Source organism: Callorhinus ursinus, unplaced genomic scaffold (genome assembly GCF_003265705.2).
Source record: "Callorhinus ursinus isolate GAN/ISIS: 27379988/994484 unplaced genomic scaffold, GSC_fseal_2.0 scaffold4, whole genome shotgun sequence".
NCBI classification, from domain to species: Eukaryota; Metazoa; Chordata; class Mammalia; order Carnivora; family Otariidae; genus Callorhinus; species Callorhinus ursinus.
The window spans coordinates 125457315-125481268 of NW_027397066.1; the positions used below are offsets into that span (position 1 = coordinate 125457315).

The 23954-nt window shown below is 37.6% G+C and overlaps 1 protein-coding gene across 3 annotated transcripts in view; it reads right to left on the reverse strand.

Moving 5' to 3' along the window:
- IQCM (IQ motif containing M) overlaps positions 1-23954 on the reverse strand; it is a 434938-nt gene that overhangs the window by 311972 nt on the left and 99012 nt on the right. The gene's annotated exons all lie outside the window — the stretch shown is intronic.

A 23954-nucleotide genomic window follows, 5' to 3' on the forward strand; every position in this document is an offset into this window, starting at 1 on the left:
TTATGAAATGAAACCCTCTACTTCGGAAATATTTACAAACTGGTTGGTGTGTCAATGCTAACAAATAGAGGAGCATAGTTGACCACATTATGTTAATTTAGATTTAAAACATATAACAGAAAATATAAAAATTTTAGAGAAATGGAAAACAGAATGTTAAAATGTATGGACTATTTATAATATACCAGGGGTATTGTTCAGCATTCCCTACAAATCATCTCACACTTCAGCCTCAGAACAAGTTCTTGGCATTTTTGTTTGTTTTTGGTGAAGCACAGTGATTACTCTTTTACATGGAAGGAAAGCAGCCTACCCAAGATCTGGTAAATTAAAAGGTGCAGAGCCAGGACTCCAACCTGTATCCCTCTGACTATAAGTTCCTTCATCATTACTGTCGGCGTGGCTCAGGGGGCCTCAGGTGCTAATCAGGGAAAGAGGGTCATTTCTGCCTTGCTTATTAATTTGGAGGGTGACTATGGAGCTCAAAAGACACACTTTAAGTAAAGACACATGGCAGACTAAGAAACATACTAAGATGAAGAAGTAGAGAAGGAATTTATAATTTTGAATCTTAAAAATATTTGCCATATGCTATGTGTGCTAATTGCTGTTCCTGGGTTATATTTTATTCTCACAAGCACACCATATATTAGGTTCTGTTATTCTCCCCATCTTACAGATGAGGAAACTGAAGCAGGGAAACAGACATTAACTTCCCCAAGGTTATATAGCTAGCAGTAGGTAGAGTCAATATGCAGGCAGGCAGTCTTTGGAGCCTGCATTGTTAATCGCTATGATACTCAATAGGCGTATTTATTTTATTTATTTCAGAAAGATCTATTTAGTGAAAATTGTTGTCCTAACTCCTAGAGAGGGGAGATGTAGGATATACCAATTAATAAAATGTGACTCTCAATGGACAGCATGACTAACAGCAAAAATCACTGCAAAAAAGTAAAGGAGAAAAACAATAGGGAGGAAAGGTCATGAGATGTATGATCCAGAGATCTAAGGAGTGAATTTTACAGTGATGCTAAAGAAAGTAAGTTGTGTTACTATAATAATTAATAAAGCAAAAGATATGCCCATTTTATTGGGTTTTTTTAACTTATTTTTGTTTTTAGTAATCTCTACACCCAATATGAGGCTTGAACCCACAACTCTGAGATCAAGAGTTGCATGCTCCACTGAGCCAGCCACGCACCCCTATATGCCCATTTTGAAAAAAATCTGTTAAAAACTTCGGCCATAAATGCTAAACTAAAAGCCCCCTTGGTGACATTTAACTAAATCATGTTAGGACTGCATCCAAAATAAAAAATAAGTATAGTTATATCCCTCAAAGAAAAGAGAGATTTCTAGAAAGGCAATTAAAGCATATAAAAAATTCAACATTACTTCTAATTAGTTTACTAAACCTTTGGATGGGGAACCAGACTATTGTGTGACTTTGGGCAAATTATATCATCTCAGAGTTCATAACTATTCCCTTTATGTAAAATCTAGTCTCTAGACCAATTACACCAAAATCTAGAATTCAGTTCTGGAATGTAAATTATATATTTTTTGTTTGTTTGTTTGTTTTTGTTTTTTCTTTTTTTATTATTTTATGTTAATCACCATACATCATTAGGTTTTTTTAATTTTTATTGTTATGTTAATCACCATACATTACATCATTAGTTTTTGATGTAGTGTTCCACGATTCGTTGTTTGCGTATAACAGTGCTCCATGCAGTACATGCCTTCCTTAATACCCATCACCAGGCTAACCCATCCCCCCACCCCCATCCCCTCTAGAACCCTCAGTTTGTTTCTCAGAGTCCATAGTCTCTCATGGTTCATCTCCCCCTCCAATTTTCCCCCCTTCATTCTTCCCTTCCTGCTATCTTCTTCTTTTTTTTTTTAAACATATAATGTATTATTTGTTTCAGAGGTACAGATCTGTAATTCAACAGTCTTACACAATTCACAGCGCTCACCATAGCACATACCCTCCCCAATATCTATCACCCAGCCACCCCATCCATAAATTATAAATCACCTCTGGTTAGAATAATTGGTAAATAGGAGACAGAGAGACTGGGAAAAGAAAATGCAGGTAAAACAATAATTATCTGGGGGTTTTGTATGAAATCAAACACATGGAGCATAAGGCATTAGAACTGCCAACCAAAGGACTCTAGTCCTTCACACTATTTACCACATTTTCCTCAGAGTTCAGCTGGAATTGCCCATTCATTCAATTGGAATCAATCAACCATTCAATTTCCATCACTTCTGACTCTTTCACCTGTCTCTTTCATGGATTCATTTTGTTTAGAACACCTCCAGCTGTTGTGTATGCCCCACGGCTCTTTCCTTGGCTGCCTTCTACCCTTTACCTAAATGATCTGGTTCATGCCCAGGGCTAAATTTATCATCTAAATGCAGATCCCTCACAAAATCTATATATCTTGCCAAAGCACTCTCAAGTGCCAAATCTGACTAACCAACTATCTCTATACACATGTCCCAAAGACATCCCAATTATCATTTCTCCCTCACAATTAATGACACTACCATCCATCCATCTACCTGGAAGTTCCTTATACTCATTCCCCCTCAACCTTCTTCATACAATCAGTCATTAAATCCCTTCCATCCCTTCTCACACAGACTGCCTCAAAGCAGACCTTTATCATCTCTCCTCTGAACACTAACAGCTTCTTCCCTTGAATTCCTGCCTCCAATCATGATACCCTCCAATCCATCCTCCTTACTTTCCATAAGTAATCTCTGATTTTCAAATTATGGGATTTTAAATTATCATTGTCATTGCTTTTAAATTTCATTTCATTGTAATCAGAGAACATGATGTATAATTCCAAATTCTTTGAAGTTTACTGACAGTGTGTAGACAATTTTCATAACATTCCATATTTGTCTGATTCTATCTCTTATTGTTGTTCTATATTCATCTAATAAATTACACTTCTTAATGTAGTTGTTTACATCAAATTTTATAACCTTACTAATATGTATATGCACACACATATATGTATATACATAATTTATTTTTTGCTGGACCATTTGAAAGCCAGCTACAAACAGTATGACATTTCACCTTTAAATATTTCATCACATAGCTCCTAAGAACAAATACACTTCCTACACATTCACTATATTATATGTATAAATACACTCTGAATTTCTAAAATTTACTACAAAAATGTAATAGATCTAATTAAAATGTTTAATTGTTTAAATATTTTCATATACTGAATTAAATAAAATATATTATTAAATTAATTTCACCTATTTCTCTTCACCTTTTTTAATGTGGCCACCAGAAAATTTTAAATTATATCTATGGTTTGCATTGTCTTTCAAAGGACAGCACTGACTAGAACATTCCTCCTACCCTTTTTCATCTTTTTTGACATTCTTGAAGGTATTCTGAATTCTTCCCACTGTTTCTTTATGACTAAATTAAAATTAAATATTTTTGACAGGAATAGTACAGAAGTGGTATGGTGTCCTTCCTATTACATCACATTAAAAGGTGTTACTAGGGACGCCTGGGTGGCTCAGATGGTTAAGCATCTGCCTTCGGCTCAGGTCATGATTCTGGGGTCCTGGGTTCGAGCCCCACATCGGGCTCCCAGCTCAGTGGGGAGTCTGCGTCTCCCTCTCCCTCTGCCTCTTCCCCTGCTTGTGCTCTCTCTGTCTCTCTCAAAAATGAATAAATAAAAGGTCTTTAAAATTTTTTTAAAAGGTGTTACTAAATTTAATCATTTGATTAAGGTGGCAACTGTCAAATATTTCCATTATAAACATACATTTTTCCCTTTGTAATTACTAAATAACTTCTCGCTGATAGTTTGGCTCTTCCTCAACCATCTCTCATAAAAACATGGTTTAGCATCCACTAATAACTCTTCCCTAAGTCAGTCATTACAGCGGTAATTGCAAATTAATGTGTTTCTTTTTAATAATTCTGTGTTTTCTTCTATGTTTATAAACTGGCATTAATCTGTAAAGGAGAGATTTTCCTCTTTTTCTTTCTCCTCCTTTTTGGGACACATTAATTCTTTTTTTTTACTCAGTGTGTTATAATCGACTCCCATCATTATTCTTTTTGATGCTCATAATGCCAAAATCAGCCAGTCAGTTCCTGTACCATTTCAACATATCTCCATTAGTCTTTGAACATTCCTTCCTTTCTGCCACAGTAAGAGTTCTAGGCTCACTTTGTCCTTTCTCTGTCCCAGACCTGGAATCAGGTTTCCAGTGATCTCTTCCATAATTACCATTCTCCCCATTCTCTAATGTTTTTTATTAGAAAACTCTGATTAGATTTGTGTTATAAGTTCTCAATATACTCTCTAGAGCTCTTAATCTTTCATATTGTCCATCTCTTTGTGCTTTCTTTTGTAAATTTCTTAAGATACCCTGTCTAGTTTACTGATTCTATCTTCAGCTCTATTAAATCTGTATTTAAAAACTTATTAAATTTCTTATTTAAATTATTATATATTTATTTCTAGAAGTTCCTTAACTGCTTTATCAAATCTTCCTGAACACTTTTGTCTTTAGTTCATTCATATTTTTATACTTTAGTTTTTAAACATATTAAGCCTACTTATTTTCTTTTTTTTTTTAAGATTTTATTTATTTATTTGACAGAGAGATAGAGAGCACTGGTAGGCAGAGAGGCAGGCAGAGGGAGAGGGAGAAGCAGGCTCTCCGCTGAGCAAGGAGTCCGATGCGGGGCTCGATCCCAGGACCCTGGGATCATGACCTGAGCCGAAGGCAGACGCTTAACTGACTGAGCCACCCAGGCGCCCAAGCCTACTTATTTTCTATTCTATTCTATCAGACAATTCTATTATCTACGGTCTTTGTAAGTCTAATTGCATTTTGGGGGAACTGGAGGGCTAAGTTTCTCACTCAGAGTGACTATTTCTTCATGCATTTAAAAATTTTTTAATTGTAAACTCATATTCCGTAGGAATGGGAATTACTTGCAACCTAGGATTAAGATCCATTCCTCAAGAAATAACTTGTTTTTCCTTCAGGCAGTTAAGGGAACTTTCAATTCAAAATACTGTTAAACTAATTTCTCACTTAGGGATTTTTCAGATACTGGTAATATGGATTTTGATTCAATCCCAGGTGAGCTTGTTTGTGGTTATAAATCATAAGGGGAAATTTCTTTGAATTTTCCTCTCTCAGAACCAAGGCTGAGAGAGTCAGCTTTCTCTGCCATTTCCTTCTTACAAAGCAAGGCTTTTTATTTTCCTGGTTTAGTCTTTCATTAACAGCATCACCTTTTGAGGGGTCTCAGATTTGGGGAAGTCTCTGACCTGACTTCCCATCTTGCAAGTGCTAGTTATTTTCTGCGTGCCTTCCTTGCCCATGCAAGGTCCAATGGTAGCCATGAGCTAACAGAAATATGCAGAAACTACCAGGAACAAAAGCTGGACTCTGCCCTAAGTTTATATTTGTTCTGTTTTTTTTCATTTTGAATTCTCAAGGGTTCGATTTTAAAAACGTGTTTAATGAAAGAATGCCTGATATACTTTTCCCATTTTGCTAGCCATTCACATTTTAAGACTCAGCTCTTTGGTCTATCTTAACATTGAAGCAATTTGCAAGACTTGTTGTTTACTTGGCCCACCTTCTCATTGTTAGTATGTAAACTCTGCTAACGATGTGAACTGAATTTATTCCCCTTGAATCCTCAGCATTTCATCACAGTATTGAACACATTCATCAAACATTTGTTACATGAATCAATAAGTAAAATATTGAACATCTCTTATTCAGTTACATAAAATTTTTAATATTACTAGTTTGTGTTTGCCAAGGTAAAGGATTAATTTCTTTCAACTTTTTTCTCCGATATGGTAGACACTATATACGTTCTCCTTCAACTGATCCTCATTGCTCCCCTTTCATAAAGAATCCCTTTTTTCCTCTTCCACAAAAACAAGCAAGCAAGCCCAGGAGCTCTAATTCAGGTGGCTAAAAGCAGCCAAACTTAGTTAAGCTAGACCAATGGAAGTTATGGAACTAGTTTTCTAGAATTTAGAGCTTTAATAGTTCAGAAATTGGATACTATACAAGGGAATGTATTCCCCATCACAGGTGTTTCCTGGCAGAGATTGGACAGGAACTTTCCAGAAACTATTAAGGAATTGTATATCATGAAAGTAGTTGGGCTAGAAGAATGTTAAGGCCTCTTCAACACAGAGACTTAGTAATACTAAGAAAGTGCTTCACACAGGCTAAATCCAGATCCTATTCATTCAAAAAATGAGATTTTGGATTTTGTATACTCAGTGATTATAAAATGCTTTTCTCACCCTCACTCTTTTTTTTTAAGACCCACTATCTAAATTATATTCAATTTCATATGAATTATAATAAAATTTAAAACTTAATGTTGCAAATTTATAGACACATTCATTAGTCAAGAATGACAGATTGCAATTTACTGACATTTCACATTCTAGTGTGTGGGCTGGGTGGATGTCATATGATTTTCTACTGTTGGAATTTCTAGCACATGTGTGTTATATAGAATGCCAATTCCTCCCTACATTGTGAACTCTTTCATGATCTCTTGAGGACAGGGATTGTTTTATCTAACATCCACTAATTCAATCATTAATTCAATAAATATTTACCAAATGCCTCTAATGTGACAGGCAGTCGGCTAGGCACCAGGGACGCAAAACCTAATGTGGGGATTATGAAGGCTATGTCCTAGGGAATTCAGTTAACTGAATAATTAATTATACAAATAACTGAGTAATTCCAAATGCAGTACTATGAAAATCTATTTCCATTATCTCATACATTTAAGACAAGGGATTATGAGGCTACTGGTGGACAGTTAAAGGGAAAGATAGAGGTGGAGACAAGATTTCATTGATTTGAAGGAATAAAGTTATTGGAGATAATAAATGTAGACTCTCCCTTTGAAAAGTACGGTTTGAAGGGGAGGAGAGAGGTGAAATGACCATCACAGAGACATAACTTTGAGAAAGAATGTTTTGGTGTTGATATATTTTTAAGATGGAGAGACTTTAGGATGCTTATATATTATTGGAAAGGAGAAGGTAGAGGCATAAAATAAAGAAATAAGATGTAATAGGTGAGGTAGGTTCCTGGCAGGAAGGGAAGGGATGGGATAGAATTTAGCCATAATCTAGAGAAAATAGGTATTTTCTTCTAAAAGAAGGTGGATAAAGTGTTGGGTGGCTATGAGTAAGTTTCTAGAGGGTTCACCATCAAGACCTTTATTTTTTCCATGAAGTAGGAGGCGAGGTCATTTACTGGGAGAGGGGTAGAGAAGTTTAGTATAGAAGTACAGAAGGGGTCTTCAGGAGAATGGCAAAGATTTGAAAGAAACAGTAAGTGGGATAGGTAAACGAACTGACCAAGGTCAAATAAAAGGCTCTAACTTCGATTACCTCTCATGCAGTCATCATCACAGCTATCACTTAAAAACAACACAAAACCTCTTTGCTTTATAGGAAAATGTTTAAACTGACCATCTATACATATTGTTTGTACTTCCTCACCCCACTTACCCTCCGGTCCACTCCCAATATGCTTTGCACAGTCACGTATCAAGGACACAATGACTTCTGCACTATCATGTCTGCTGGATAAATCTCTGTCTGCTTTTTACTGGGCCTTCAGCAATACACAATGGCAATGGTGACTCTCCTGTGAAGGGACTACGTGACACTTTCTACTGGCTTTGCTCCTATGAAAACCAGGCTGCTCATGTTCAATCTCCCTTGCTGACTCATCCTCTTTTATCAAACTTCTAGAGAATTTAGTGCCTTGGGCCTCTATCATAAGCCCTTTTATGTTAACATCACTTTTTCCTTAGGAGACTTCATCCAGCTCCTTGGACAAATTATGTTCACACACCAATGACTAAAACTTTATTCTCTATACCACACCTGTCCTCAAAATTTCACTCATGTATACAATTGTTTTACATGTAAACTTGCATGTTAATAAGTATCTCAAATATATTTAACAGAACTCTTGATTTTCTCTCCCAAACTGTTCTTCCTTGTATTTCTCATGTCTGTAAATGATATCATCATACAGCCACCCATTCAAATCAGAAACTCATTACCTATCACTAAGATGTATCTCCAATTTGCCCATTTCTCTCCAATTCCATTAATTCCACAACAATTGCCACTATAATGCTGCATTAAAAACCGAACCAAAAATCAGTGGATTACAAGCTTGGAGTTTGCTCACAGTTCCTGGACTTGGCCAGAGCAGCTCTGAGTCACCTGGCTTAGATGGGCCAGGCTGGAGGGTGCATCTACCTGGGGCACAGTCTTTCCATGGCAGACTGAGGAGTATAGAGACAAGTTAAACCACTAATATATTTAAATGTATTGCTTGCATCATGTCTTCTTATTTTCTGTTGGCCAAAGCAAGCACAGGTCAATCTCACAATCAGTGGGTCAGGGAAGCATACTCTAATCCAAGGTGGAAGAGGAAGAGAGTGCATATGTGTTGAACAATAACCCTATCTAAGCCAACATTATCTTTTGCCTGGACTGAAAAATATCTTTCTGTTTAGTCTCTTTCCTTCTAGCCTCTGTGACTCCATTTTACAAATAGAGGTCAACATCTCTTGTTAAAATGGAAATCTGATCATAACACTTGCCTTAAAACCATTCAATCACTTTCCACCACTCTTAAAACAAAAATCAGTTCCTTGCCATGACCTACGGGGCTGTACATCATCCTATTCCTGGTCATCTCGCTCACATGATTTCACATCGCTATCCTTACTTTCTCTGCCATTACTCTACATCCACAACGGTTTCCCTTCAGGACCTTCAATAAGTCCATTCCTGTCCCCTCTCAAGGTTTTTTCCACTGCCTGGATTTCTCTTCATATTGCCAGTGATGAGCTGCAGCTGGCTTGTACCAGCTTTCAATGGTCAACTGTTGAATTTTTAGAAACTTTTGCAATCCAGATGTTAAACCCTTGGTAGCCTGAAATTAGCTACAGCAGCAATATTTACACCATGAAAGTCAGGACACGTTATATTGGGCTTTTCTTTTCCCCCAGTGCCAGTTTACCAGCACGCCGCTCATCCTCCTCTCCTTGAGATGGCAGATCAAATATAAGTTCCTCAGAGACGCCTTCATGACACTTGCATCTAAGCGTGTCCCCACAGTCTATTATATCACTCTATTTCCTTCATTGTGATCTTTGTGTTTTGTGATTATCTTATCTGTTTGTATGCTTTTGGCCAATCCTCCCCCACCTGAATGTAAGCTCCATTTTCATAACTACACCGTCAGTGTCAAGAATGGTTGGCATATAATAGATGCTTAACAAATACTGAATGAATGAATGAATGAACGAACGAACTTTTTTCTGGTATGTTATGAGCTATTAATGAATGGAGATATTTTTATTCCCTTTCTAACTCATACATAGCGTTATAAGTCAGAAACTCAATAAATATTAATTGAATAGGGGCGCCTGAGTGGCTCAGCCAGTTAAGTGTCTGCCTTCAGCTCAGGTCATGATCTTGGGGTCCTGGAATCAAGCCCCCATGTCAGGATCCCTGCTCAGCAGGGAGTCTATTTGTCCCTCTCCCTCTGTCTCTCCCCCTGCTTGTGCTCTCTCACCTGCTCTCTCTCTCAAATAAATAAATCTTTTAAAAAATATTACTTGAATAAATGAAATAATTTATCAATGCATTTACTAGGTACAGCTACAATGAATTTTTAGTCAGAAAGGGAAATATGCTAGACAAGTTGTCTGAATACTTCAGATTTCACTATATATTTTTGTACCCCACCCTCCTGTAGGTATTATTATTCTCAATATAACACCATTCAGCTAATAAGTGGTAATTGACCATCTCCTTCAGCCATGTGCCAGAGACCATGGCAGTTATAAGAAAAGGGGAAAACATCATCACCACTTTCCAAAAGCTTATATTCTATTAATCCCACAGTAAAGATATTCATTCATTTATTGAACAAATACCTCAAGTGCCTACCTAGCATGGCATGTATCAGGTATTCAATAAATGCTGAATGAACAAATAAAACTCATCCAGGAACCAAAAGCAGACTGAATTAAATGCAAGAGAATATAAAGTTCTCTCTGATGTCAGAAGAAGAATACTGGAAATCAGTACATGTTTTATCAGTACAATGTAACTCCACTATGAGACCTCAGTGTGTAAAACAATAGTGCAAAATGTACTAAAACAACAAATAGATAACTATATTCAGAAATCTAAAAATTTAATGTAATAGTAATGAAAAAGAAGACAAAGATTACACAACTCTAATAAAATTTAGGACAATTTATTCAAGTATAATCAATTCAATATCTACCAGGTACAAAGTATTTGCTAACTGATATGATGTTTCAGGAATCTGAATCTCATCCTTTAGGTGGCTATGCTGCATTTTTTATATTGGATCACACAGAGTAGTTAAGAGGGCAGAGAGACTTGAGGGGATATAAATTTGAAATTTATCACCAGTATGACCCTCAGGAAGTTATACCACGTCTCTGAATTCACCTTCCTCATTTGTAAAAATGGGTATGATGACAATAGGTTACCATGAGGATTGGGTGAATAATACATACAAAGTACTTAGCACGATGCCTGGTACATAGTAAATGCTCAATAAAATTAGTGGTGGTAATGGTTATAATAACATGACATGGATTATAATCCATTCAGGAGATGAGGCAGACATATAACATGTTATACAGTGGAGGCTACCTGTGCCATAAAATAAAGTGCTACCAAAATACTATATCAAGTATGTAAACTTTTAGGAATAGCACAGATATTGAAAACAAAACACAAAGTCATATTATGCTAAATACTCTTATGCCTAAAACTTTTCTATCAAGCATTCATTTCTCCCTTATCCAGTCAAAAAATACAACAGTACTCATTAAGGCTTTAGCAAATTAGGTAGCATACACTCTTCCCCCAAAAGCAAAATAACGCCAGATATCCTCTAGTGAAATAGCTGAATTTCTACCAAGTAAACATCATAGCCAAAGGCTTAACAAAATTGCCCAGAAGAAATGTGTTTATTTGATCTTCTTGGGTCACCCTGTCCTACAAAAAATAAAACAAATGACTAAAAAAACCAAACAGCAACAAAAACCAAAGAGCTGGCTCCATTGAAATGACTCTTGCAAATCTGACCCTTCACTCAGGCTTACTGGGCTCTGGTCCACCTGATGGAAAAAGACTGGTGTATATCCCTAGTCAGTACATCTTGATCTTTCCTTTAAATGAAATTAAAACAGGTGTCAGGAGATAATTCTCAATGAATATTTTTCCATTTGTGCACTGTCAGGGCTTTCTGAGCAACACATTCTGGCACCTGGGTTAAAGGATACTTGAACGGCAAACAAGCCAGGGAAGTTAAAGACAGAGACTCAGGAGAGATTTAGAGGCACCTCCCCTCAAGCCATTTATTTACATTCCAAAGTGTAATATATATAGGGAACTTCACTTCACTTCCTTCTCCCAGAATGGATTTACTTAACATTGAAAAAGCCTTTGTGCATTTTCTTGTTCTCTTGCGCCACACTCCCCCACCCCACCTCTCCAGGGAAGGAAGGGCAAATGTGCCCCCAAATAAGCTCTAAGATTCATAATTTCTAGAGTTCCTCTTCTTCTGTGGTACTAACTCCACTGTACATGAGGCATGGGGAAAGTGAGGTAAGATGTGCTCTGAGTCATTAAAAGTCTGTCTCTGATCCAGAAATCTCACATTGTTTCTTATCAAGATAGATGTGGATGGATGGATGGATGGATGGATGGATGGATGAATGGATGGACAGATGGGCAGATAGGTAGATAAATATATAAATCTTAACATGAGCAGGGTTGACACACGCCTTTCCTTCACAGATAACCCACATTGAGGGAATTAAAGAACTGACTGGCTGATGTGAGGATTCTATCTAGCTCTGTCAGGTCATGACCCTTCATACCTGTTCCCCATGCTCCCTCCGCACACTACAACAAAGTCCATCATTGGGTTATGACTTCAAAAACCTCAGCACTCTTCTCTTTTAGCTTACAGCCGGGCACCTACTAAAAACTCTTTAGCACTAACCATGCTGTTGCAATAATTCTCAAGAGTTTTTGAAAACTTGGTAAGAACTCACTCCTTCAGGCAATGCATCATACCAGAGAGTGTGAGAAACGTAAAGGGAGCAGCATGGCCTGAGGTAAGCCACTTAGCCTCTCTGAGCTGCAGTTTCCTCCTTCTTAAAATTAAGGAATGATACACCTGAGTGTTATAAATTAGACTCTAATGCATTAAATAAGTTGTAAACTATCTGCATAGAAAGCACTGAGTTTATAAGCACTCAGGAAAGAGGGATCTGTTGCTGCTATCATTAATGTTTGTATGGTCTCTTTTGCTTTTCACAGAGACAAAACATCAATTCCCCAGCACTTGCCTTACCTAGTAGGACTCCCGTACCACTATGGACATCGCCAGGGGGAACCCATCCTTCCTTCCCATTGTGTCTAACCTAGAGAATATAGGAGACTTCACTAATAACCCCAAATCCCTCTGAATATATTTCCAAAAAGTGAGGCACAAAAATTCACAAACTGAGCTTCAGAAGCAAGTAAATACATAAGGACACTCTAACATAGGCCCTGAACTCGATTTTGAGGACTCACTACTTGAGCCTCCCTAGAACACGGTCTGAAGAAGCCTGGGAAGGAAGCAATCATCAGGAGTAAGGGACAGATATAAAAGACAAACCAATGTAAAGCTGATGAAATTCACGTTAGGAAGAAAAATACAAGCAGTCATGGAGAAACCTAAAATACCACAGCCCTTAATCGTTACCATTAGTAACCTTGACATGGCAAGAATATTCATTTATATCTTACTGCTCACAGCAGATATTCCTGGGGTGAGAAGGGTGTAATTACCAGGGCAGGGCTGCTAAACATAGAAGGTGGTAACTTTGAGGCATTAGGGAGTGTTTCCAAATGGAGATTGCTTTATTTATTAATTTTTGTAGCATTAATCATGTTGCATCTTGCAATGGTGTTGTCATTTCTCTTGCATGCACACACTGAATTACTGAGCAGTGCTATGCAATGTGTCTCACACGCTCTGGCACTTCCATTTCATACTTCACAGTTTTAGTGTCACTTTGAGGTTTGAAATGTTTCACAGTTATTTGCTATATGTGGGTGCCAAAAAAAAAAAAAGTCAGCCTATATCACTGAAAAAGATACTGCAAGAATAGAAAATGGTTAGAGTCAGATGGGAATGTTTGTCCCATTAACATTCAGAACCTTATCAAGAATCAATTTACTTTTTATCAAAATCTAATTTATGCTTTACAGATGCATGGGTGCATACAATTATTTTGCTCACCACATACATTTCGTACAAAGTTAAATATAAACTTTTATTGATATAGATAAGATTCTATAATTAGAAGGAAATTGAAAACACCATAAATCTTGCCCATATGCTCTAACATAACAAACCCCAAATCCTCAATCCAGTCACCTGATCTAATCCAATATAAATATTGAGTGAATTTCTATGTATATATCTTGATACATGTTTCTGTACAAAAGTCAATCTATTTAAACAAAGATAGAATGACTTATATCTGCCATAAATATAAATGTGTTAAGACTGATCATATGCTGAACAATATACAGATTGACATCTACAAATAATGACAGGCATTTTCTTACCAATTTTTTTTTTAGATTTTATTTATTTATTCATGAAAGAGAGAGAGGCAGAGGGAGAAGCAGGCTCTCAAGGAGCAGGGAGCCCGACGCGGGACTCGATCCCAGGACCCTGGGATCATGACCTGAGCCGAAGGCAAACACTTAACCATCTGAGACACCCAGGCGCCCTCTTACCAATTTTTGTAACGCACTAAATACACTTGATGGCTTCCTATTTCTGCACTCTTACTGATAACTCTCTGACTTTACACATACCCATAGCACTTTGGCATATGACCACCCAAATACCACATGTGTATTTTTATTAACATAATCTGTCTAGTTGTCAACCACAAAATTAAATAAACAAATAAATAACAAACATGTTAAGACACAAAAAAGGAAGCTTTTCACACAAAAGAAGTGTCTAGAATGAGCACTGGGCATGAATCAAGCACTGAGTAAAGATGTGTCTTCTTCCTTTCCTTGTCTTTCCAAATGCACAAGATGCTCCTCCAGTTTAAATGTCTGGTTTGTTTCATTACAAATAGAATCTGAGAGCCTGGTAAGCATGAGAAGAAAGCAAAAAGGGAAATAAGCAAATACAGATGGAAACTCAAGTAGTGACACGTTTAGGCTTGCTCTGAATACTGTTTAAAAGATTTTTTCCCCTCATAGGAAAGAGGGAGGTTATGCCTACAGTGTGGCTATCTGAAGGATGACAAGTAATTGCTAGAAAGTAAGACAGTACCTTTTCCACATAGCCCTTAACAGAGAAAGAAATGACGGCTAACAATACCGAAACGCCAGTACTGCAAAAAGTCCAAAGGGTCTATTCTGGTTTCCAATGTTCCAACAGGAATGCAGGGTAATCCTGAAACTGGGCATGCACAAATAGAGCCAATCTCCACAAAATGGACAATGGGCACAAGAAAAGCTGGTCACCATAGAATGCAAGCATGATCTGCTTTGTGTGCCCAACTTAAACTAAACTCTAACTTGGCATGGCCACAATAAACATGCAGAGCTGTCTGTATTTATTATATTTTACATTTGCAACTTTTTCTCTAAGTGCATGCACCATTAAATGCATAGCAGCAACAACAACAAAACTTAAAACATACAACTTCTTAAGTATAAGCTAAAAGGTTACCAGAAAGCAATAATATGACACTGTGTAGAAGGTTTTGATTGGTTACCTCTGCTAGCTACCTGTAATGGACATTCTGACCGGGGATTTATTATTGCCCCAAAGTACTGACATTGTATGGAACAGCCTCATGATATTAACAAAAACATTCTCACAGTAAATCAATTGCATTTCCTGTTAAAATTAACACTTCCCAGTGGCATGTTTAGAACTAGGTGGGGAGAGGAAGTGGAAGAAATGGATCACAAAATGCATGCCAGAACTTTGTAACTATCACAACTTCCTAAAAAAGATAAGACAAGGATCAGTTTAGACAGTAGGCCAAAGCCTCTTAACTGTGGTCTCTAAAGAGACTGATAGGGCCTTCAGTCAATTATGTTTTGTTTTACACTTTAGTTATAAACATGTTGTTTTCTGGGTATCAGACTTTCTGTCGGATGCTGTTGGGTTAATAAAATGATAAAATATATGGTCTGAGCCATCATCAGAACTAGAGAACACCTTATACAGAATAAGTAATTTTAACAATATTTAGAAAGTAGTAATTCAGAGTATTCTTGAGAATGCCAAGGGGAAAATGAATACTGTTAATGGGAAAATCAGACTAATGATTAACTATTAAGTAGATGAGGCAGCTCTGATTAAAATGTTAGAATATGAGAGAGAGAATTCATAAGATCCTAACATTCTCTAGAACCCTCTCTCTATTTCACAACTCCACACACCCCTCCTTCTACTGAGAATGCCTTTCTTCTGTATAAGCACAACAAAGGTTATCTTCCCCAATGCATGGTATTTGAAGAACATGCAAAGTTGGAGTACAAGTCTCCAATTTTCCAATATTTTTTGCACACTACTATCAGTACAAAATTTTTTGAGCAGGGGTTCCAATATATGTAAAGTTGTTTATCTATAAATTACATTTGTATTCAACTTTATTAACATGTACATTATAAAACAAACAAAAATAGACATTTTAATCAGAAGATACAGCAAAATATAAACAGGATCTTCTTCCTATACAATGAAATGATATCTTGCTCAACCCTTGGAGTAAGCACTCCCTACTATAACACCAATGGATTAGAGTAAGGGTTGGCAAGTCATGGCCAGGACCAAATGCAGCCCATCACCTATTTCTATAAATAAAGTTTTATTGGAACACAGCCACATGCACATGTTTACCTATTACCTATGGCCACTTTCGTGCCACAAAAGCAGAGATCAGTAATTGTGGCAGGCACCACATGGGCCATGAAGCCAAAGATTTGTACTATCTGAACTTTTATAGAAAAAGTTTGCCCCCCACCCCCAGATCAGGATTAATTTCAAAGTATCCAAGAAGGGAGAGTTCTGCAGATAGAGCAGTAAGACTGAGCATCTAAAATGAAGGGAAAGAAAAAGACCCAAGTGACAAATCTGCAAGGGATGCCAACCAAGTTACAAAAGAGGCACAGGAGAGGAATCCCTCCCAGAATAAAACTCTTAGGGTAAGACTGACCACAGCATCCCAGAGCATGAAAACAGGATTCAAATACTGGTGAAAACAAAACATAAATCAAAGGTATAGAGGGATAGTTTATTTTTCAGAACTGGTATTTCTTATAATACCTCAATCAGAAGGTAGGCATCTCTCTCCACCTTAGCCCAACTTTAGTTGGCATACCTTTTATATCTATGTCAGCACTTGCCAGAAATTTCAGATTAGGGGCCAACCAAATATTTAAGGTATCAATGGTCAAAAATTATGATTTAACATGAAGAATGAATAACACAGATTCAAATTCAATCTCTCTCGCATGCACACACATGCACACACTAATTCTAGTAGTGGCATCCTCTAACAAATATAATATTCCTTTGGCTGTGGCAGGGGGTTCTCTTAAATATGCTAATAAAGATAATTATTAGAATATGGAGAGTTGAGGCTTTCAAGTTTCCAGTAATCTCCCTTCTTTCTGAAGTTTTCTTAAAGTCAGTGCCAAAGATCCTAGCATTTACTTATTCTGTAATAGTAGTTTTGACTTTCCCAACTAGAGAAGACAGAAATGAAAAAATAAAGATATCTGATATGTCTTAGTAGATCTCATGTCACTGAGCATGGGTTTATGGTAACACACCCAATAATTATTAATTGGTTCCTGAGAGGTTACCTGCAAAATGTGTTGCTCCATGTTAAATCTGATTCTCTTATCACTTTGATTACAAAACTGAATACTCTTTTTAAGAAAAACGTTTCAAGATGGGGCACCTGGGTGACTCAGTCAGTTAAGCGTCCCACTCTTGATTTCAGCTCAGGTCATGACATCACGGTCATGGGATCGAGCCCAATGTTGGGCTTCACCCTCAACACTGGGTCAGCTTGTCCCTCCCCTCTGCTCCTCCCCCTGCTTGCTCTCTCTCTCTGTCTCTCTTTTAAATAAATAAATAAATAAATAAATAAATAAATAAATAAATAAATAAATAAAATCTTTTAAAAATGTTTCAAGATGAAGTAGAGAGAACACTGGACTAGGAGTCTTAGAAATTTGGTTCTAGTCACAGTTGGTGTGACAAACTAGCTTTACTGACGAGTCAATAAAGTCACTGAACCTCTTTTGTTTCTCTTTCAGCATGATGATGGGTTAGAGCAGCTGAGAATACCTTATTTAGCTTTAAAAAGACTGTGACAAGATCACACTGAAAGAGACAGCAAATCTTTTAAAACAATGTTATTCAAGTCAGGTGTTATCAAATGGCAGCTGAAGGGTCAAATCCAGACTCAGACATACGGGTGTGGGGGGTGGGAGGGTTGTATACAATGTTCAAGATGTTGAATCAGAGTGTGTCTGGATGGGTGTGCTTTCTCTAGCTCGCCATAGACTCCATTCCTCCCATTGATCGCAATGGCTATTTCACAGTTACCGGGGATCTTAGAAGGGCACTTAAGTTTGTAACCCTTAATTTAAAGGAATTATGATTCTGTTGTCATTTCAATACCTGGGGTGATTTTCCTGTACATGAAAAACAGAAGTACTACTGTTACCAAACAGAACTTTAGAACACATAATGAGAAGGTACTAAGCTTCTACCAATATCCTTGAATTCTTTTTCATTCAGAATGCCATGTAGTGCAGTGACAAAAATACTGTATTTTAGATACAAAAAAACTTGGGTTTGGCTCTTTCATTTACCACTAATAAGACCTTTGACCTTGGGTGGCAATTCACTGGGGCTCTCTGAACCTCTGCTTTCTTATTCGTAAAATGGAGATGGGGTGGTTAGGCTAAATTGCATCTGATGTACATTTTATCTCTGCAATTCTGCAATTCTATGAACAGTCAATTTCATTGTTTTGACCTTATTTCCTAGAACTCTGGGGAAGCTACAGGCCTTTAGAAATAAACAGATTTATCTAGGCTAAAGGGAGAAAAAGATGCAGGAACACTCTAGTCTGATAAAATCAAAATGCAGCAATAGATGAACAAAAGGAGTAGTCATTTCCTGCAATGTACACAGCAGTAAATAAAATAACGGAAAAGCCCTCACTAAAACACAGAGCCAACATAGCCTGAAAATTCTTCAGCAGTAATGCAAAACCAGTCTAATGGTAATAATATTAGGCTATGAATTAAAAACACTGTTGTAATCTCTGCTGTGCCATTTATTTGTGACTTTAGCTTCTTATTTAAACACACTGAGCCTCAAATTCCTTACTTGCTAAAAAGAGGGAATAATAATGCTTTGAAACCACAAATATATGTGCAGAGAATTTACACATGCTACAAAAGATACATATTGTTTGTAAGATAATTGTCTCAAGTTCCTAAGGGTTGGAAAAGTCAATCCACCATGGGTCCTATGCACCCCTGATAACTGCATTGGGTGCCAAGAATGCCAGATTCTAGCAGTTCTTTGCTCTTTACCCAGACTCAGGGTTGGATTTGCAGCAAGCCAACTTTGAAGAAGTAATGCCACTCCCAGGACAGAGAGCATGCTTTCTCTAAAGGCCACAGATTCCCCCAAGCTCACATCTCTCAGCTGTAACACAAACCCACCACATGAACAGCATCCACCTGAGTCTTCCGCATGGCCACCATGGGGCTTGGGGGCCACAGGAAGTGCTATGGACAGGAAGCTCAGCCTGAGTGCTGTACCATGAGTAACAAGGTCCTTGTCTCTGAAAGGTCCTGATTCTGTCTCCTGCCTGTATCCATGAAACTGTGGCAGGCTAAGTTTTTAGCTTGTAAATAGGGGGAAATCCCAGACCTTCCTGCCTTATGAAGCATCTGTGAAGATGCTTCATAAATTCATGATTGCTGGATGAATGCAAATTAGGGTATTTTGTATGCATTTCATTTACTTTTCTTAGTACAAATCTAAGGTGAGTTTATTGTCTATTCTTAGGAGAATAGAGAGTGCTATATTTTAATCTAGAACCAGGAAGAGAATTTGTGTGGTGTTTGTGATCTGCCTTCTTCCTGGTTCTCACAAACTCATCTGTTAGGTAACTCACTGCGCTCCCATCAACATCCCATTCTGGCAACCACTCAACATTACCTATGATAAATGCCAGCACCTCACCTCTTCTTTCCTCAGTCAGAATTTTCCTGCACTCAAAGCTAAAATCATATAGCCTCACTACTAAAGGTCTGATCCTGAGCTAATCCTAGAGCTGCCATGCAAATTATAAAGCAAGTTATTGTAATGTTATCTAGCACCAATACCCAAAATATATTCTCTTTGTGGAAACTTTACAATGATACTTCTGTGCCTTAATTGCACTTGAAATTGCTACAGAAAACAAGTATAGCTGAAAAGACCGTAAAATTGCTTAGGATTGTAGACAGGAACTTAAGAGATTTAAGTGCCACCTCTACTATATTTTGTCAGAATGTAAATATAATTTCAGGTGCTTAGAAAAAAAAAAAAGACAAGTATACCAATAAAACTCTTACATGCCGAACACCAGGAAAGCAATAACACTTCTATTATAAGCCATTTTATGTGATAATTGCCTTTTGAGAAATAGGGATAGCGATATTATCACTAACAAAAAGGCTTTAAAGAAATGCAAATTCCTGATTAGGATCATTTTCAAGTGAGGTAAACAGTTATTTGTAAATGATTATTTCTTTCTTTGTTTTCTCACCAGCTCTTAGCTTTCCTCACATTTTATATCATTACTTGTTTTAGGTAAAATATTTCAAACACCTTGACATACTTTCTCACCTTGCATTAAGAGTCATATTTTTCCTGTGCCTAAGTCTGCGTGAAAGGACAAGGGATGGCTCGCCAAACCATGATACACTGTTTGTCCTCAAATGGATTTGGCAGTCTTTTTGTTGTTTATCTACATAGACTTGCCAATGGTATTAAACCACCAGACAGAACAGGAATCTGACTCATTTGCAGCCAATCACGAGGCTGACCAGTTTTGTGACATGTCGCAGAAGCAGAAACCAAGGTGAAATAGAGGATGGAACCTGGCCCCACTCCTAATTAAGACACTTCTGCTATAAACCCTATTTCCCAGTACATTTGATGCCAACATCATTTGTCACAGTTGTTCCCGAGCAGTTTATTAAGTACTTAAGGTTTTATTAACTCTTGAAAACCACATGATACACAAAACTCTAAAACTAGATGACACACTTGGGCACCAACATAGCTCAAAGACATTCACGTAAAACTAGAATATTTGTTTTCAAGTAACCACCAGGTAAACGTATCACACTAAGCTTTAGATTCCCTACCAAGTGTGATGTTTGAACATGATCTGTTAACTGAGGGGAATTAAAGGAAGGGAGGGAACACAGCCAACCCATTCATATTTCTAAGAAAATTTTCTTTTTGCAACAGCATTTTGTAATTGCTTTGCAAGGATAAGACAGCCATCGGCTCTTCCACATAGGCATATATGTTCTTTTCATATATAAGTCCTTCACTGAGCCTTTAATAACATGCCTAGTATTTTATCGTTTATGTTTTCACACAGATATCTTACTTGGTCCTCACAGCAATCTAGTCAATGGTCATTTTTATCACTGCCATTTAACTGAATAGGAAACTGAGGATCCAGCATACCAAACAATTTGGCCAGGATCATGTGGCAAGAGAACCAGACCTTGATTTTTTATTTTCTTTCTAGTTCTCAGATTCTTTCCCCAAGCACACACAGATTAGACTCCCATTATTATCCATGTACAGACCAGCATCCTAGACTACTTTCAGAGCATGGAAGCGCAACTGCAAGGTCTTCTTGTCTCACCCGCTCCAACTACAGAAGCTGCTTCTTTGAGCAGTGCAAATATTTCCTCATGGACAGGATGTTTATATCAGGGCTACGAACACAGGAATAAATCTAGGAAGATGTGAAATTCCCTCTAGGTTTAAGAGAATAAACTTTGGAGGCCAACCACAAAAGGAGTGCAACCTCTAGTTACAATGAAAATCAAGACTTGAAAAACATTCCTTTGTCAAGGGGAAGAGAGACCCAAATCTACAGATCTGGACAATCAAAATTTCTGTAGGGAATAGAGGCACCTGGGTGGCTCGGTCGGTTAAGCTCCAAGTCTTTGATTTCAGCTCAGGTCATGATCTCAGGGTTGTAAGATCGAGCCCCCGTGTAAGGATCCACACTGGGCGTTGGAGCCTGCTTAAGATTCTCTCTCTCCCTCTCCCTCTGCCCCTCCCACCCTCTCTAAAATAAATAAATAAGTGAATGAAAATAAAAGTGTTAAAAAATAAAATAAAATCTCTGTAGGAAATGTATGATTAGAAAAAGTATACACTCGTTTGATTTTAGTGCTGATGCCATAAAACTTTTTCTAAATGTGATTATGTCTATAAGTAACTAACATCAGCTGTTAAAGGCAGATTTCAGCAAACTGGAGTTTCAGTTATTGTGATTTTTTTTCTCTAAAATAGACAAAGGCACTATGTACAAATTAAAATCAGACTTCCTTGAAAAGCCAGGCAAAGAAATGCCTGGTAGTTCTAGCACTGGGTCCTAGATTATAAACGTTAAAGTGTCATTGCTAAGTTCTAACTACTCACATAACAATTCTACAGAAGAAACCATCTAAGAACATCAAGAACACCTTTCTAGCCATCTTGGACAGCTCCTTATTGTTGGCCCAGCAAAGTAATCACGCCCTCCCCTCTTTTACAGAGACGGTCAATCCTTCCCCATATTCCTGCTGTTCCTCCCACCCAAGGAACCCATCTGTGCTCTCATTAATGAATGTGGTATTATTAAAAAGCGTTTTCTGGGTAGATGTAGGAACAGTCACCATTTTCATAAAAAGGAAAAAAAAAAGCAACTGCCAAAGCTCATCCCAAAGCTAATATCATAACCTTTAAAATATCTGTGTAACACTAGCTGGCTTTTCATTTTTACGAGCAAAAACAGATTCATTTCCTGGGATTTCTTGAGCTCTCCAATACATTGCACAATAACTCCCCCCACCCCTACGCCCATGTCATTTCTTTTTCTGGTGAAATTTCTAAAATGCATCAGGTCTCTGTGTCTTTGGTCAGACAGGAAGGTGAATGCAGCAGCAGTACTGGAATATTTCACTACTGATCCAGACAATCAGTGCTGAATTACCTCATGGTCACTGCCTGACATTCTCTGTCTTCAACTGCAGGATGCCTCTGTGAGGACCTATTAAAAACGATGCTGCCCCTTGGGACATGTTTGGAAGAACGAGGAAAGCCTTCAATTGCTATAGGACATAAATGACAATGGCGTCATTTTCGTTATTAACTAAGATGAATTTGGGCACTTTAAATGTCACCCATCTTTTGAAAGATCATAGTTCTACATGAAAACAGAATGGGCCTCCAAAGCAGCATGGATTAGATCCATTTTATGAGGCAAACTGAGATACAGAGAAAAGTGAGTTACTCAAGGTACACAACAAATTAGAAGATGTAGCACTACTTCCACACTCCCAGAGCACTTGGGAGACCCTCATTCCTCCAAGTAACCTACCTATTTGCTCCTAATGCCACTGAGAAACAGGATGTAGCACCGTGCGTGAGTGGAAAGAGTGCAAACTCTAGAGTCAGAATCCTGGTTCTGCCATTTGCTATCCATAACAGGAGCTTGGGCATGGCTCTCTCTGAGCCTGTTTTCTTATCTACAGAATGCAACCAATGACAAGCCTATCTTGCAAGACTTTGGATAATGCATGGCTTAATACAGTGTCTAATAAGTAGTAGGTGCTCAATATATGTTATTTTTTTAGTTCCTCTGTCCTCTCCTCTATTAATTGGTTTCCAATAGAAGAATAGTGGAAACATTTTCAGGGTTTTTTTTTAAGATTTTATTTATTTATTTGACAGAGAGAGAGAGACACAGAGAGAGAGGGAATACATGCAGGAATACTTTCACTGAGAAATACAAAAGCAAAGGTCATTTATTTACAGTGCTACAACCATATATCTCAGTCTGTTTTTAAATGCTACTTAAAGGCCATTCTTAGTGGTTTAGTGTAGCTGGAAACCAAGAACTTAAGTAGAAACTGCCATCAACTCAATCACACTGAAGTACTTATGAGCACCTCTTAAATATGTGATGCTAACACGTTATATGTCTTCATGAATGTCTCTACAGTGACTGCATGAAACACTTCTTAGATCCATCCTAAGTATAGTCAGAGTACTCACTGGACTTCTGGAAGAGTTAAAAAAAAAATAGTGTCTCTAAAATAATGTTTTGATTCATTAAGAGCAATGGGATCAAAACCAGATGGATTTGGCAGAGACTTGTTCCCCTGGTTCTCAGGCTGTTTCAGAGCAGTGCCAGCTCAGAGAGGAGATGATCAATGTCACACATTCTACACTTCAGGCACTAATAGATCCTTGGCTCCAGGTTCCCCAGTGTTCAGAGGGAATGCCAGAACACACATGCTGTGACAGAATCATTTTGGAAGCATCCATGCAGACCAGAGAAATGAATAAACTGCCTTGGGCACTGAATAGCTCAGGCAACAGCTGTTTCATACCGGACAGTGATTAGGATCGATCTCTTTATTCTCTACGGTGACTATTACATTTCACAA